General features: G+C 43.3%; 1 long non-coding RNA gene across 1 annotated transcript; it reads left to right on the top strand.

Moving 5' to 3' along the window:
* The first annotated feature begins 1,638 nt into the window (after positions 1–1,638).
* On the top strand, positions 1,639–6,718 carry LOC131512421 (uncharacterized). Its single transcript, XR_009262126.1, has 2 exons — positions 1,639–2,886; positions 6,347–6,718. It is a non-coding gene; the product is annotated as an uncharacterized LOC131512421 (long non-coding RNA).
* The last annotated feature ends 11,057 nt before the right edge of the window (positions 6,719–17,775 follow it).

A 17,775-nucleotide genomic window follows, 5' to 3' on the forward strand; every position in this document is an offset into this window, starting at 1 on the left:
TTGTTTGTCTTATTGACCTTGCTTTGCTTAGGGGGAGAGAGGCTCACTAGAAAGTTCACTCACATCCTTGGAAGCCTTCCCCAAGGTGGAAAGGATTTTCATTTCTCTGCAAGGCCTCAGATCCAGCAGATAGAGAAACTATCCCCAACACTGTGGACCTTTTCCCCTGTCCTGGAGGTGTCCTCTGTCTCTTTCTGCCTTGAGTCTTGGGTCTAGAAATCACTGCACTCATCTCTCACAGATAGGTCATTGGGTATCTGCACCTAAAGATCTTAATAGTGCCTAGATGCCTGGGCTGCTCTGTGGAAGGCTCTAGTTGTGGAGTCAAACAGACTGGGAGTAGCTGGTAGTAAGGAAATGCCACATACATTGGTAAGATATGACCCTGAACTGCTATGTCCAGTCATGAGAGCAGACTCTCTTGTTGGCGAGAGAGCAGCTTGGAGCTGGAGCCCAACCTCTCCCCAGTCTCTCCTCAGCTACCCCTGCCTCCCACTCACTGCTCCCCCTTGACGCCCTGTGTCAAGTGTGGATACATCACCTTTCTCTCATGATCTGGACAGCTGAGATATGACTCACCTTTTTAAATAAGTTTTACCAAAAGCTTAGGACATACAAATGAGAAATGAACACAAAGAGGAATATGGAGGCAGCAATCTGGCTCACAAGGCAGGGCTTACTTTGTGACTCTCTCCAGAGGTTTGTCTCTGCCCCGAGGCCTCCAGCTCCATAGGGTAGATACCACCTTAGCCACCCCGAGGTCAGGACAATGAGGCTTGTGGAAAAAAGTGGATTCCTCACTCCTGCCTGCCTAGGGCCTCATTTAATAATTCATTTTCCTGAGTGAAGAACTTTTCACTCCAGAAGAGGGGATTAGCCCTGGGAATGACCTCACCTCAAGGAAGTGTGTATTGCGCTGCCCCTCTTCCACTCCAAGGATTTCTGGGTTGGGTTCACATTATGTTTCAATACCATAACCCCAAGATCCATATAGTAGAGATTTCTATAAACACAACAGTAAAGCATGGATCTAGATTTTGTTTAACTCTTGAGTAGCCAATAAAATCTCCTAGGATGCCTCCAGTCATTGGTACCATTCACCAAATGTTTGTACTTCATCTCCTGGCCATATCGTATGCTTTGAAGTTAGGTGCAGGCATGTGTGATGGTTTAAAAATATCCATATGTTCTTTGATACTCTTCCCTTCAGGAGGTGGGGCTTAGGTTTGCCTATACGGTATGTGCTGGAGTTAATGACTCACTTAGAATAAGTAGAAGATTCTGGAAGTGATGTTATATGACTCCTGAGACGAGGTCATAAAAGGTTTTCAGGCTTCCTTCTTGGGTTCTGTCTTGACTTGCTCATTCCAGGGGAAGCCAGCTGCCATGTCATGAGAACACTCAAGCAGCACTTTAGAGAGGCCCACGTGGCAAGGAATGGTGGCCTGCTGCCAACAACTAGTGTTAAATTGCCAGACATGTTAGTGAGTCACCTTAGGTCCCCCAGCTCCTGTTAACCCTTCAAACACCTGCGGCCCTGGCATCTTGACTGCAGCCTCGTGAGAGACCCTAGGCCAGAAACACCCAGCTAAGCTGCTCCCAGATTCCTGAATCCAGAAACTGTGTGAGATCATAAATATTTATTGTTTTCCATTAAGTTTTGGGGTTATCTGTCATACAGCAACACATAACTGATACCTTATGACTTGCTTTGGCCTGTGACGATGGACAGAAGTATTATTTCCAGGGAGAAGCCTTAAGGACAAGGTATAATCCTCTGTGTTCTTGTTCTAGTCAGTTTGCAGCTGGTGGCTGTGTCATTAGCCTGACCCTGGAGTGAGGACTGTGTCTGGGTCAGGGGCCCAGCAAGGCAAAGATGACATGGCAGAAGAGACGTTGAGGAATGTTTAAAGACAGAACCATCCACAAGCCTGACATCCTGCTCACACTTAGCAGAAAGCAACAGGGGATGGTAAAACATCTCAGGCCAGTGTTAACACCCCAAATCTGAAGTGACGGGAGAGAGAGTAGTGGCCAGAATCAGGTGAGAGGTGTAGCTGTAGGAGAGGGCTACTTAACAGGACTGTAACCTTGGTAAAGAAATGCAGCTGCTGTCAGCTAAGAACCCTGTAGGGAGGGCCCTGGAGGCAGAACGCACCGCCTCCCTTACCTCCTGCTGGTGCCTCCCACTGCCCAACCTGTGTAGTCTTAGGTCTTGGTGTTGCCACTATTTATATGACTCTTTAAAAATGGTACCAAACAACGGTTCAGTCTTTTAGCTTTTTAGGGATGCAATTTGTAGCTTATTCATTTTGATGGTTCATTGAAAGGAAATTTTTCTTAGAATAGTTGCACCACTGAGGCTATTCTGAAGTTCTTCCATGGAAGGAGTGGACAGTATCTGCTTTAGATACTTTTTCACAAAGAATTATTTTCTTCCTTGTGAGATGGAATGTCAAGATGCCTATTGGCCTCCTCTTCGCCTGCACTTTAAAAGTCTTGCTCATGGAGATAGTGGCCTCCAATTTCAGAACAGTACATCTTTTCCCAAAAGGCCTTTCATCCTTCCATAAATACATATGATGGCCTGGCCCAGTCCTAAATCCAGTTAGAGGATTTGCACAGCAACCTCCCTCCCTCCAGAGCTGTGTTAGCTAATTCTAGGCTTTGAAGAGTCAGGAGTCTTTGCCAGAGAAAAGGCCAACTGAACGGGACTGAGTTTATAGGATAAATAAGTCAACTGCAAAGTTCTTGGGATTTGCTTGCTCTCACAGAGAACCTATGCCAGGTTGGAGTTCTCAAACCTCTCATTAGAGCCTTGTTATTCTAGTGAGGTCAGCCCTACCAAGTGTCCACCATCGAGGCATCCCTTCCTTGGAACTTCAGGTAGGTCATGATCAATCATGAATGCTGAAGATAAAATCCTTATTTCTTGAGAAATAATTATTGGCTCCTGCCTAATGTGGTCATTCTTGATGTTTGTACCTATGTGGAGCAGTAGCTTTCTCTGATGGTTGTATAGGAAGTCCAAGTCATAATAGTTGTGAGGTAACATCAATTCTCTTTTGGGAACTTTCAATGAAACTGTATTGAGAATTTGAGGACAGCTGATGGATTAGTTTCCTAGAGCTGCTGTAACAAAGTACTATAAACTGGATGGCTTAAAACAACAGAAATTTATTTTCTCACACTTCTGATGGCTGGAAGTCCAAAATCCAGATCTTGGCAGGGCTGTTCTCCCTCTGAAGTCTCTAGAAGAGGATCCTTCCTTCCCTTTTCTAGCTTCTGGGAGCCTCAGGTGTTCCTTGGCTTGTAACAGCATCAATGCAATCTCTGCCTCCATCTTCACATGGTTGTTTTCCCTCCGTGTGTGTGTGTGTTTGTGTGTGTGTGTGTGTGTCTGTCTTCTTATGAGGACACCAGTCATACTGGATTAGAGCCCAGCCTACTCCAGTATGACCTCATCATAACTACCTCATGCAGAACATCTGCAACAACCCTATTTCCAAATAAAATCACATTCTGAGAGGGTTGGTATTTCAACATATCTTTTTTTTTTTAATTTTTTTAACGTGTATTTATTTTTGACACAGAGGGAGACAGAGCATGAACGGGGGAGGGTCAGAGAGAGGGAGACACAGAATCTGAAAGAGGCTCCAGGCTCTGAGCTGTCAGCCCAGAGCCCGACACGGGGCTCAAACTCACAGACCACGAGATCATGACATGAGCCGAAGTTGGCCGCCTAACCGACTGAGCCACCCAGGAGCCCCTCAACATATCTTTTTGGTAGACACATTCAACCCTTACGAGTAGACAAAATTTACAAGTACTGCATAGGCTTAGACCTGTCTTTTTTTTTTTTTTCTTTTAGAGGGAGGGAGGGGGAGAGAGAGAGAGAGAGAGAGAGAGAGAAAGAGAAAGGGAGGAAGGGAGGGAGGGAGAGGGGGAGAATCTCAACCAGGCTCCATGCTCAGTGTGGAGCCTGATGCAGGGCTCAATTCCACAATGCTGGATCATGATCTGAGCTGAAATCGAGAGTTGGCTGCTCAAATGACTGAGCCACCCAGGAATCCCAGCTTAGACCTGTCTTTAGAGCTCCTTGTTTGTTTGTTTGTTTTTTCAATGTTAACTTAAAAAAAATACCTGTTGGGGTGCCTGGGTGGCTCACTCGGTCAAGTGTCTGACTCTTGATCTTAGCTCAGATCATGAATTCACAAGTTCGTGAGTTCAGGCCCCGTGTCAGCCTTAGTGCTGACAGCAGGGAGCCAGCTTGGGATTCTCTCTTTCCCTGTTTCTCTGTACCATTCCCTCCCAAAATAAATAGATAAACTTAAGAAAGGGAAAAAAAAAAACCTGTTGAGCAGAACTTACACAGACCCTCTTCTCTGTAAGTTAGAAAAATATGTGATGTTCTGTTCTAAGACATCTAATATTGGAAAGAAGCAGTTTACTAATGTAGACTCTGGAAGAACTGGCCCCACATCAAATTAAAATAAAGGTGTGTCTGTGGGGGGTGGGGAGCATGGTAAGGGCTACTCATACTAGGATAAATATAGCCCATCTTCCTGGAGCACCAATTTTGTTAGAACTTTTAAGGGGGAAACACATTTTTATGTATAACACATTATGAAACAGACTGTAAAATTCACATGGATTTTAAATATAAATTGCAAATCTTCAAAGAAATTTTAGCTTACAGCTGGCCTTTTTGGGCTACAACCTCTTCTCACCCGCCCCCAGCTCGTATTCACGTGAGGGTGCTTTCATGGCAAAGCCGAGGAAGCACGGGATCTGAAAGTGCCTTGCTGGTGGTAGAGCTCCACATTTGAGAGGAAGACAGCAACATGACCAGAAGACAAAGTACCCAGACCCTGCCTTTCAGCTGTTTGCATAAGTACCTTCCCTAGGTTAGGAACAGCTAACTCGCCCCGTGCGTTTATGGCAGGTTCACAGAGAGCTGCTTAGGCGAATGGGTTTGACAAAATTTCTTTATAAACTGTTTAGAGAAAATAAGGGATCTGAGCATCCAGTTCCAACGTGTGGGGAGTAGAGGATATGTTTCCCATACCAATAAGCCATTCTCCAACACCAGCTGAATGTGCTATGATTCAACTCAGTTCTGGCACTATCTACTTGGAGATAGTGTCATACCCCCCTAGGTTAAGGGCTCAGTCCCACAAGACTGTTCCCAATCCCACCACTTCAGAGGCAAGTCACTAGCCCAGGTTAAGCCCAGGCTATCACCTGTGCTTCTGACTGACAAGCTGTAAATTGGAGGTTCCAGCAACCCTTCCTTGCATTCAATTAATTTGCCAGAATGGCCCATAGAACTCAGGGAAAGCTTTTATTTGCTAGGTTGCTGGTTTATTATGGAAGGCTATAACTCAGGAACAGGTGAAAGAGATGCATAAGACAAGGTATGGGAAGGGGCAAGGAGCCTCCATGCTCTCTGGGTGCACCACTCTCCCCTCCTCTCCATGTGTTCACTAACCCAGAAGCTCTCTGAACCCTGTCCTTTTGGGTTTTTATGGAGGGTTCATTACATAGACATGGTTGATTAAATCATTACCCATTGACAACTGATTTGCCCTCCATCCCTTCTCCTCTCTTCCAGTTCAGGACATACTAAAAGCTCTAATCACATGGTTGGTTCTTTTGGTAACCAGCCCCCCATCTTTAGGGACTTTCCAAAAGTCACCGCATTAACATAAAGTCAGTTGTGGTTGAAATGGATTTGTTACAAATAACAAAACACTCATTTCACTTCACAGCCCTGAGTAATTTCAGAAACTGAGGACAAGACCAAATATTACAACAAAAGATGCTCTTATTTCTCTTATAGTTCAGGAAATTCCAAAGGTTTGGACAGTTCTGTGCCAGAAATGGGGATGAAGACCAAACATGTACTTCCTATTATGAATCACAATATCACAGACAGTCTTCAATGTTCCTTGATGCCCTTTATATGAGGACTCACATAATCAATTCCTGCTTGATTTAAAACAATTTTTAATGTTTATTTATTTTTGTGAGAGAGAGGGGGGGAGAGAGAGAGAGTGAGCAGGGGAGGGGCAGAGAGAGAGAGAGACACAGAATCTGAAGCAGGCTCTAGGCTCTAAGCTGTCAGCACAGAGCCCGATGCGGGGCTAGAACTCATGAACCGTGAGATCATGACCTGAGCCAAAATCGGACACTTGACCAACTAAGCCATGCAGGTGTCCCTGTTCCTGCTTGATTTTAGATCCCAGAAAAAGCTGCCTCCACAGAAGAATTAGTTAGAATTCTTTGCCTTATTGGACAATGAAAATTATGTAAGTGATTGTGTTTCTTTTTGCTTCATTGCCAGATACCTTAAAACCAAATTTCTGAGATCTTATAATACGTCAACTCTGATGCCAGAAAATGCCTGCTCCTTCTGCCACCTTCAGATGGACTCTGAGCTGTTTCTTTCCTATACGTCAAGTCTTATTTGGTGTGGTAAACACCCACTCAGGTAGAGAGCAGGGCACAAATTATACTGAAAACATTTCTTCAATCAGGTTTTAAAGGATGTGATCAATTTACAACTAAAATTCAGATCTAAGACCAAAAAACTGCTAATACGGACTAAAAGACAAGTCAAGCCCTAGAAAGGAACAGCTCCTGGATATTATTTTTTAAAAAGGAAAATCTATGTACATTCACATTGTTTTGCTATTATAAACAATGCTGCAATGAATACTTTTATGTGTATAATTCTCTGATTAGTTCTTTAAGGTATATTTCTAGAAATGAAATTATTGTCCTTATGGTGTAATGATTTTCAAGAGCAAGTCAATTTGCTGTGTCTATTAGGATGTTTTGGGTCACATGAGAGGAAGTATAGCACAGTGGTTGAGACTGGACTCCAGAGTTTAAATTCTGGTTCCACTGGCTTCTGCCTGGCTTCAAATTCTCATTTCACTACTGAGTAGAATTAAAAGTTTACTTTGAGAAATAATAGTAAACACAATGGTGTACTCAGCCAAAAAGCAGAATTAAAAAGAAATAGCAAGGGAACATAAAAACTAGAAAGCATAAAACAAAATGAAAGAAGCAAGCCCAAATAAAACCATTACGAAAATGAATGTAGATGAGTGAAGCTTGCCTTGAGTAAACGACAGTGATTCTCAAATTGGGTCAACTATCAAATGAGAGACTGACTGCTTCTCACCTGAAGCTTACTCTTTATGGTGAAATCTGGCCATCATATCCAACTCACCACTGTCTCTGTTCTTGTCATGAAATGTAGATGGCCACTCAATCCAATGGAGTCTCTTCAGACCTTGTCTTTCTTAACCTCTTGGAAATATTTGGCGCTATTAGCCAAACCTGTACTCCTGACATAGGCTTCTATAAAGCTGCATTTTTCCTGTCTCTCTGACTACTACTTCTAAGTGTCTTTTTCCTGTGCCCATCCCTTAAATGTTGGTACTGTTCCTCAGGGGGCTGCCCTGGGTGCTTTTTTTCTCCTTCTTTCTGTAAGCACTCCCAGAGCTTTAGTTACAGCTCACATGCTGATGGATCCCAAATCTAGAATTCCAGTCCAGGTCTCACGAGAGATCCTGAGCTCCAGATCTGTATATCCAATTGCATATTGGATATTTCTATTTAGGAATTTTTTAGGAACCTCAAAATTCCACACTGCCCAACTGAACTTGTCATTTCTCCCATCTCTTTCTCCTGTTACTAGTAAATGGCACCACCTGGTTGCTAAAATCAGAAGCCTGGGATCCAGCTTTGAATCCCTCTCCCTTAACCGCCCACCTCAAATAGACCAGACTTTCCTAAATACTTTTCAAAGTCCACTTGCTTCCTGGCAAGCTCACCACCAACACCCTCTTCTGACCCACCATGCTCTCTTGCCTGGCTAACTGAATAGCTCCCCCAATGGCCTCCCTACCTTTGGCCGTGCCACCCTACAACCTAGTGTCCACTGTGCTCCAGAATGCTGCTTCTCTCACAAAAACATTGACCATGACACTTCCATGCTTATCCTTCAGAGACAGTCCCTTTGGGACTGGCCACTGAATTTCTTTTGTCTGGAGTGTGCCTTGCTCTTCTCACACTCAGGCCTTTGCACAGCTGTTTTCTTTCTCTAAAACATGACTTGCAATTCTCTTCTTAGCTTACCTCCTCCTATTCTTTACATCTCAGATTCAATGTCACTTTTTCGGGAAAATCTAAAGTAGTTTAGGGTTCCTGGCCATGTGCTTTGTTAAATAAATCACCATACAATTTCTTTACCGTTTACCGCAAAAGTGTTGAAATTTCATAATTGTCCTGTTTCCCTGCAGGACTGCAAGTTCCTGCATGAAGACAAAAACTGTGTCTAAGTTTTTCACCACCATGCACCCTAGCATATACCACTGTGCCCAGTAATCATTAGATTCTCAGTAAATAGTTATTGAATGCATAGGAAGACATACAAGGATGTGTCCTCTCCACATTGCACAAAATGGCAGAAAAACCTAGAAAATATAGCATTTTCTAATCTGAGGGGATAAGTTCAATGAACTTCCTATGCAGTGCAGTCATTAGGACTGTCATGGTAAAAAAATATTCAGTGACATATGGAAAGACGTTTCTCATACATTGTTAGGTGAAAATGACAGTGTTACATATGTATAGCCTGGTCGTGTTTTTGCTCTTGTGTTTTTAATTTTCCCTTAGAATTCTTTATTACATGCATTTACCTTTCTATTTATTTTGTAATTTTTCTTCTCAGCTTGTTTTCTTCCTGTGACTGTCGGCTCATGTTTTATGAAAGACATCTCTTCTTCCATTCTATCAAGGACACTAAACAATTTCCCGGTATTTTCTTCCTGTATCCTGCAGTAGCCTGCATTTTCAGGGATTTAGTCCCTTCCTCTTGTTATCTAGGGAGGAAGGGATTTGTCCTTCCTCTTATTCAGTAGCATTTTTTCATGGGCTCCATTTTTTTCTCTTTTTACTTACTTAGATTGAATGAAACAATTATCTCCTGCTTGGGAGATAATAGCATCCTTTTCTTAGATCAACAGCTTGAGAGGAGGTTGGTGTGAATGGTTCCCAGTGAAATTCTGAGTTCTAGCGGACTCTAGTACAGCTTTGCTCACTGAGGTGACGTCTTCTTCAACACCTACTGCCTGGCTCTTTGATTCTATGACCCCATATGGTACATGACAATTTCAATTCCTTTTCCATTAAAAGGAATCCAGCTTCTAGGGGAAATGGAGGATTCCAGGTCTAGGTTGGAAATACGCAAAATAAACTTGAACATCTCATCATACCAGATAGTGAAGATTATGCATCAAAAGGATTCAGAGACCAATTTGAAGGGGCTTTCAATGCCAATGATGAATAATTTGAATATCAGTGAGGATAATTGCAATGGATCAAAACACATCACATAATTAAATCCATGCATTGACAATACCGCCGCCCCCTCAAGCCCTGATTGGTCTCTGTGGAAGGGTGCTAGAGACCAGCCCATTATTTTAAATAAAGGTAGGAAATCAAGCATTAATGTAGCCTTTCCTGTATGAATTGTATCACTGAGAAACCAAATACAGATTGTAGGGGAGTTACTTTTTATAGAAGTATCACAGTTGATAAATGAAGGAAAGATAGAATTACAATCATTGGCAACCCGTAAGGTAATAATGGCTCTAGGCTTGAATCATCAACAGCTACTAACATCACAAAGAAAGAGTTGCAACCAGACATTAAGGGACTCCTGGTGGAAGAACACAGCAACACCTATAAAGTAGACTTACCAAAAATATCTAACCTGACCAAGCCTCTAGGTTCAATTCCCTTTTACAGGAAATTCAGAGGATAGAGGAACATGCTAAACATTTTGCCACCAACAACATGAGGATGCAATCATCGAAAGCCAGATTGCAGGAAACTCCACCTGCTTCCCTCAACAAACAATTTCCTAGGGGATATATAATGGTAGAGGGAGAATGTATAGAATCTAAAAAGATGTATCCCCAATGTACGGACCTTATTTGGATCCTGAGTCAAACAAACTGTCTTAAAAAGTCATGATATTTATCAAACAATTGAAAACTTGAGCACTGACTGGATTTCTTACAATATTTTTTTTTAATTTTTTTTTAACGTTTACTTATTTTTGAGACAGAGAGAGACAGAGCATGAACGGGGGAGGGTCAGAGAGAGGGAGACACAGAATCTGAAACAGGCTCCAGGCTCTGAGCGGTCAGCACAGAGCCTGACGCGGGGCTCGAACTCACAGGCCGTGAGATCATGACCTGAGCTGAAGTCGGCCACTCAACCGACTGAGCCACCCAGGCGCCCCAAGGATTTCTTACAATATTAAGAAATTATATGAACTGCTGGGGTAATAGTGATACTGTATTAATGTGAAAAAATTATTTATTTTTAAAAATACATGTAAAATATTTACGGATGAAATGATATGATATTGAGAGTCTGTTTCAAGTGGGGAGTGAATGGAATATAAAAGAAACAAGATTGGCCATGAGTTGATAATTGTTGAACTGTGTGATAGGAACACCTTAGAGGCTGTTACTCATTGTACCATTCTGTTGATTTTCCACATCTGACATTGTCTATAATAAAAAGTTTTAAAAATTGCAATAATCCCAAAACAGTCAGTGAAATAACCTCTTTCACCGAAGGACCTGCAATGGGTCCCATCCTGCCCCAGTTACATTCTTCACTCAGCATCTACTGCTAACATCAAGACAAGTCAAAATTACCTTGAAAATCCTTTAAATTTCCGATGAAGTAATTAAATAAGGTATTGTTCTTCGTAAGCCTTGTAGAGTGATTCTTATGTACATCAGCATTTGAAAAACAGATCAACAGGGGTGCCCGGGGTGGTTCAGTCAGTTAAGCATTCAACTTTGGCTCAGGTCATGATCTCACAGCTAGTGAGTTGGAACCCCACGTTGGGCTCTGTGCTGACAGCTCAGAGCCTGGAGCGTTCTTTGGGTTCTCTCTCTCTCTCTCTCTCTCTCTTTCTCTTACTCTTACTCTCACTCTCTCAAAAATAAATAATAAACATTTAGAAATTTTAAAAAAAGAGAAAGAAAAACAGATGAACAAAAGGAAGATCCAAAAACCTGGCATACTTTCTTCACTTGTTTTCCCGAATACTGCTCTTTCTTGCTTTACCTCCTACCTAGCTAGTTTTTTTGTGGCTTTCCTGTCATCCCCCTCTAAATGTTGGGGTGCCCTAGGGACCAGTTTTTGGATCTCTTTTCTATCTACTCTAACTTCCTAGTGAATTCATCAAGTCTTATTGCTTTAAATAATGTCTACAAACTGATGACTCCCATATTTCTATCTCTAGCCCAGAATCATTCCCCTGAATGCCAGATTAATTTATCCAATTGCCTGCTTGACATGTCCATCTGGATGTCTAGTAAGCATCTCAAATTAACATATTTGAAATAGAATTCTTGATTTCTAAATCCTTCCCATCTTGCTCCCTCTCCAGTGCTCCTCTTCCCTATAAATGGCACCAGTTGCTCAGGCCCAAAGATAGAGTTGTCCTTAATGCCCTCTTTTCTTCAATTCCTATATTCAATCTTTCATTAAATCCTATTTGTTCTTCTTTAAAATAAATCCAGAATCCAATCACTTCTCACCACTCTTGCCTGGTTTATTCCCATGGTTTTGCAACTGGTCTCCTGGCTTCCACTCTTGCCCCGCTGTTTCTTCTCAAACCTAGCAACCTAGTGGTCTTACATAGATCATGTTACTGCTCTTCTCCAAATCTGACCCTTGTGTTCCATCTCAGAGGAAAATCCGAAGTCTTGAAGTGGGTTACAAAAGCTTTCACGCGGTCCGTGAGTTCGAGCCCCGCGTCAGGCTCTGGGCTGATGGCTCAGAGCCTGGAGCCTGCTTCCGATTCTGTGTCTCCCTCTCTCTCTCTGCCCCTCCCCCGTTCATGCTCTGTCTCTCTCTGTCTCAAAAATAAATAAACGTTAAAAAAAAAAAAATTTAAAAAAAAAAAAAAAAAAAAAAGGGGCGCCTGGGTGGCTCAGTCGGTTAAGCGTCCGACTTCGGCTCAGGTCACGATCTCGCGGTCCGTGAGTTCGAGCCCCGCGTCAGGCTCTGGGCTGATGGCTCAGAGCCTGGAGCCTGCTTCCGATTCTGTGTCTCCCTCTCTCTCTCTGCCCCTCCCCCGTTCATGCTCTGTCTCTCTCTGTCTCAAAAATAAATAAACGTTAAAAAAAAAAAATTTTAAAAACAAAAGCTTTCAAAATATTGTGCAGTGAACTCCACTATTTTCCTCTACCCAACCAGCCCTCTGATCTTGTGTCTATTATCAGTTTCATTGACTTTGCCCCAGCTCCATTGACTTCACTGCTGTTCCTTGAACATGCCCAGTGCCCCGCCACCCCAAGAGCTCTATCTTCCTTGGTTCTTTGCTCAGTTCTCACATTATAACCTCCCATAACACACACACACACACACACGCACGCACGTGTGCTTCTTAGCACTACTTCCCCCACTTATTCAACTTTATTTTTTCTATAACACTTATCCTCTGGTACACTACATATTTCTTATTTATTACCCGTCTTCTCTATGGGAACGTAAACAATCTAAGAACTGGAAATGTATTTTGTTCACTGTTGTATTCCCACTACCTACAATAGTTCTTGGTACATGGAGAGAGACCCACAGTATTACTTGAATGGATAAATCAGTGAAGGAAGGGACAAGAAGAAAATCTAGATGTAGACGGGTAGGCATGAGACATTTAAGATACCTTTCAAATCCCAGTAACAAGTGGGGGGTGGGTGGGGAATTTGGAGGTGCTTCTGCTTGTCACCAGGTTTACTCCATCTCATTTTAGTATACAAACTCCTCCAGGGGCACCTGAATGGCTCAGTGGGTTAAGCCTCCCAACTCTTAATTTTGGCTGAGGTCATAATTTCATGGTTTGTGCTTTCAAGTCCTGCGTGGGGCTCTGCGCTGACAGTATGGAGCCTGCTTGAGATTCTCTCTCTCTCTCTCTCTCTCTCTCTCTCTCCCTCTCCCTCTCTGCTCCCCCCTCTCAAAATAAATAAACAAACTTAAAAAAAACCCGCAAAACTCCAAAGCTGCCATGTTGTGATATGCTCTATGGAGAAGCTTATATCCCAAGGAATGAAGGGATCCTCATCCTTCCAACAAATCCCTCCAACAACCCCATGAGTGAGGAAGGACGTAGGTCCTTCCTTTTTGAGCCTCAAGATGACTATGGATGGCTTTGCGAGAAACCTATAGCCAGGGGACCCAGCTAAGCCATTCCTGGACTCTGACCCGCAGGAACTATGGGGAAAAAATGTTGTTTTAAGCCCCTATGTTTTGGGGTAGTTTGTTACACAGCAATAGTTAGCAAGACAGAATTTGGGTTGGTGACTAGACCAGAAATTCCTTGAAAGCAGTGACTGTTTACTCAGCGCTTGCCAGATGAATATTTTTTAAATGACTGGATGACTTGGAGTTTTAATCTTTTTCTGTGTCTGTGTGTATTTTAGGGGAGAGTTGGGGAAAGCTACATCAGGCGGCTGCTAACTAGATGCTACTTTAAATGTAGTGTCTCTCTCAGTCTTGCCTATTCCTCTCTAATCCTGTCATCCCCATTAAGTGAACCTGTCAGAGGTTGTGATGATGTGGACGGAGTGGGGTTTCCTAAACAAGTGATCACTTTCCACCTAGTGTAAGATGCATATTTCAGAGATAGACGTAAGCAGAGAGGGAATGATTATTATCAATGACAATGGCCCCTTGATTAGAAATCTGAATGCTGCTCTTCTTAGACCATAACCTGTAGTTAACACTCACAGGTTATTGTTACAGATCGAGTTGCTTGAATATCTCCCTCTTCAGTTAAGATGTACATCCCTAGAGGTGTGGTCCCTAGGGAACAATCTCCACGGTATAAATGATGCATCACAGAGGGGACATTTCTAGAGCCCATGATGCTAGTGCCCAGGTCACCAGCATTTAATCCCTCATTTTGAATCTCAGCCAGAGAATGTGACAAATACAAGAGATTCAATACGTTAACTCTTAGGTCCAAACATCTGATTTTTCCACATGCACATCGACACAGGCAATACCTACATTGAGACATAGTGAATTCCTTTCATCAGAAAGCTGACCGAGCCTCAAAGTAAAAATTCCTTATTGTACCAGTCAGACGCTCAGGGAGAACTGCTCAGTTCTGCCAAGTCATGTGGTCTGCGACCAAGCTGACAGGGAAACTAAAAAGCGTCGGATGTGAACATTTCCCTTTATACCCAGGTCTCTTCTAGGTGGATAATGGGAAAGCTCAGGAAAAAGATGGTTAGTTTGGAATCTTTTGACTGAGTCTCACATTCCATATTCCAAGAAAGAATCTCTCTACTCTCTGTGGGGTGTGTTCTAGGGCCCTGGGGTTTGGGAGAATGCAGCTGCTTGGCTTTTTTTCTACTCAAATTTGTATGCTTCTCTAGCAGATGATTGCTAACACTGCCGGGGCTGGACAAGCCTAGTTCTAATTTTTCGAGGTACAAAAAAAAAAGATTTTCTCATCTGCTTTCTCTGAGGAGGGTTTGGTGATGCATCACCCAGCTGGGCAGGGCGGAGTGTTCTGTAATTGCTAAAACTAGGATTATGCAAGGGTGTGGGGGATGGGCTTGAGGCCTGGGGCACAGGAAGTGGATTTGAGAGGGGCTACCCCTGGATAGGAGTGGATTAATTAGTATAACTAATAGCAGGGTGCCCCTGGGTTGGTGGAGGCAGCTCTGTGTAGGGGGATGGAGGCTAGGGAACTCTGACAATGGGAGAGTTTAGGCTGAGTGGTTAGTGCTAGATCCAAGGCTTCGTATATATCAACCTGTCTTTGTCCTGCTGCCCAGTCGCTCTCCAGGTTAACATGTGAAGTTGTTGAGGTCTTCCTCTGCTGGTGTCCGAGCATGTATATGAAGCTCTAGGGAAACCAGAATTTGGAAATCAAAACTTTATTTATTTTCAAGTCATCTGGGTAGTTTCTGGAGTTCTGTCTGGGCCCTGGCTATCACCTGATTCATTTATTCACATATTCACCCACTGAATAAATTTCTTGAGCACCCCCTTTGTGGCAGATGCTATTCTACAAGAGTGGGGAAGAGCCATGAGGTCTGTATGTCTGTGGAGTTTACTTTTGTGTGGAGATGATATGGATTTAGCACCATCCAGAAGGATGGGTCCTGCTGGCTCATCAACTCCCATGGGCAGTTCTATTCCAATGTCAGCACAGATGTGATTTTCCGAGTGGATAGCTATTCTTGAATATAAACAGCTGTGCATCGGCGTGTCAAAAAGCTTCTTTAAAGGAATGCTTTCTCTTGTCTGAGACTTTGAGGCTTCAGAGAAAGACATTTTCATCCAGACATCAGGAAGCTCTGGGTTGACAAGGGCACCCAAGAGAAACGCTCAGAACACCTGCAGCTGAGTTTAGCTTGACTATAACCCCACCAATTTTGTCATTTGAGATGTAAAAACATCTCTCAACCTCCACCCCACCCTCACTCCACCATCATTGTTGGGTCTATTGGACTTGAGACACGAGGTCTATGGAGAATCAAAACAACAGATTTAAGGAACTGATTCATTCCTGAATGGTGTTTTAGAAAATGACAGCATTGTTAAGCCTCTAGAACCCAGGTAAACTGGTTTGATCTGAAATGGTGTCTGGGAGGAACGTGGGGTCAAATGGCAGCTCTCGAACCTTCAAGAACAGCTTCTCACCTCTGGCTGTGCATTAGAGTGAGCCAGAGAACTTTAAAACTTACCCATACTAGACTCCAATGCAGCCAAGTTAAATCAGTGGCTCTGAGTAGGGGGCCTGGGCATTTACTTCACTTTTTTTCTCTTTTTTTTAAAGCTCCCAGTGATGCTGATATGCAGCCAGATTTGGGAACCACTCCTCTAGAGTGTTCTACATGGCAAGCAGGCCTAATCTATCAGAGAGCAAAGGTAAGTTAAACAGGCTGCTTGTACATGCCGGAGGGACTTTCAAGCTCACCAGTAAGTCGGTCAATAGGTCTAAATTTCAAAAGCAAATTTCCAAAGTTCAAGTCACTTTTCCTGTGGCTAGAAACCTTTAAAAGTTTAGCAAACTTTTAGTTCCAAAGCAGATTTGAAGTTTAAAATTTAAAGCTGGCAAGCTGTGTCATCCCGCAGAAAGGAATATTTTAAATTCCTGGAGAGCATGTCAGAATTTCAAAGGATAATAATAATAGGTAAAAGCTGACTGATGTCTAGAGCCAAGCAGGCAGCAAGGTTTAACAGTCTTACAGTTCCCCCAAACCTCCGGGCTCTCTCTCCATCTTCTTCGTAGAAATAAACAATGATGGGTTTGGAAGGCCAGCCCTTACCCAACAAAAGAATCCTGTCTGGAACATCTCTGCTGGAGGGCCAGCTAATCCTGCTAGTACAATTTAGATAAAGAGGCACTTATTGTGTCCTAGAACAGTCTGTACTGCTTTAGTATAGCTGGGTTTGTGTAAGAAATGTACATCTTTGGGTTGGGCTGAAAAGTACAAGTGTGCCTCATCAGTCCCCGTTCTGCCCCTCTTCCAGGGCTGGACTACTTATGGCGGCCATGTCCACTCCCCATGTCCTCTCTTCTCTAGCCTGTGTCCTCACTTTCTCTGACCTTTCTAGGCATAAGATGATTTCTAGACCCCTTGCCACGTGGTGGTTCTCTCAGATCTGTCACTATGACATCCAGAACCAAACGCTGGGTATGAAATCTCAGATGCATCAAGGAGCGTTGTGGCAAGATTCACACACAAAACCACTACAGTCTAGTTTCTCCATAATGAGAAGGGGAGGCCAGGCCCAGGCTGGAGCATGCCAGAGTGGGGACTCTGGAATGGTCTGAGCTAGGCCTGAGAGAGCTGTAGATCTGAAGTGATCATAACTGTGTGGTCAGAGGAGGACAGACAAGATTTAGCACCAATTTGTAACAAAAGATTAGACATAAACACCACTTTGTAGTTTTAGTACAATTACTCCTTTAATTTTTTTTTTTTTTTAATTTTTTTTTAATGTTTATTTATTTTTGAGACAGAGAGAGACAGAGCATGAACGGGGGAGGGTCAGAGAGAGAGGGAGACACAGAATCTGAAGCAGGCTCCAGGCTCTGAGCTGTCAGCACAGAGCCTGACGCGGGGCTCGAACTCACGGACCATGAGATCATGACCTGAGCCGAAGTCAGACGCTTAACCGACTGAGCCACCCAGGCGCCCCACAATTACTCCTTTAATTTTTGTTAGTAAACATCTTGAAAACGTGTGGTCTGCTCTGTGTGTTGTCTTTGTCGTATGGAAAAGAGGGGCTTCATAGATGGAAAACAATGAAAAGGGAAGTAAGAAAGTGCTCCCTTTGTGATGGGCGGAAAGAATCCCCGTTGGTCCCTCTGCAATGCTGGCTGGTGTCAAACAAAAGTGATATTGGATAACTGGGTGGTCCCCAGCCAAAAGCTGCTAGAATAATCTAGAAGGCAGGAAGGGATTGAGACCAATAGCTGATGTTGGTATGAGTGCCTTGCTCCCCTGAAGAGAACATCAGCAGGCTCGGTGTTCTAGGAGAGCATAGTGGAGGCTGAGGTAATGCCCCAAATATGTTCATCAAAAGCCACTCCTCTTGAGGAAGGAAGAAGACAGTTGTCTTAGCTCCCTTACACACCTGTTTTTGTCTCGTGCCAGGGAGTCGGGGCTTTCACAGATACTTTAAAGAATGTCTTGTCTTAGAAGG

Source organism: Neofelis nebulosa, chromosome 5, assembly GCF_028018385.1.
Source record: "Neofelis nebulosa isolate mNeoNeb1 chromosome 5, mNeoNeb1.pri, whole genome shotgun sequence".
Classification (NCBI taxonomy): domain Eukaryota; kingdom Metazoa; phylum Chordata; class Mammalia; order Carnivora; family Felidae; genus Neofelis; species Neofelis nebulosa.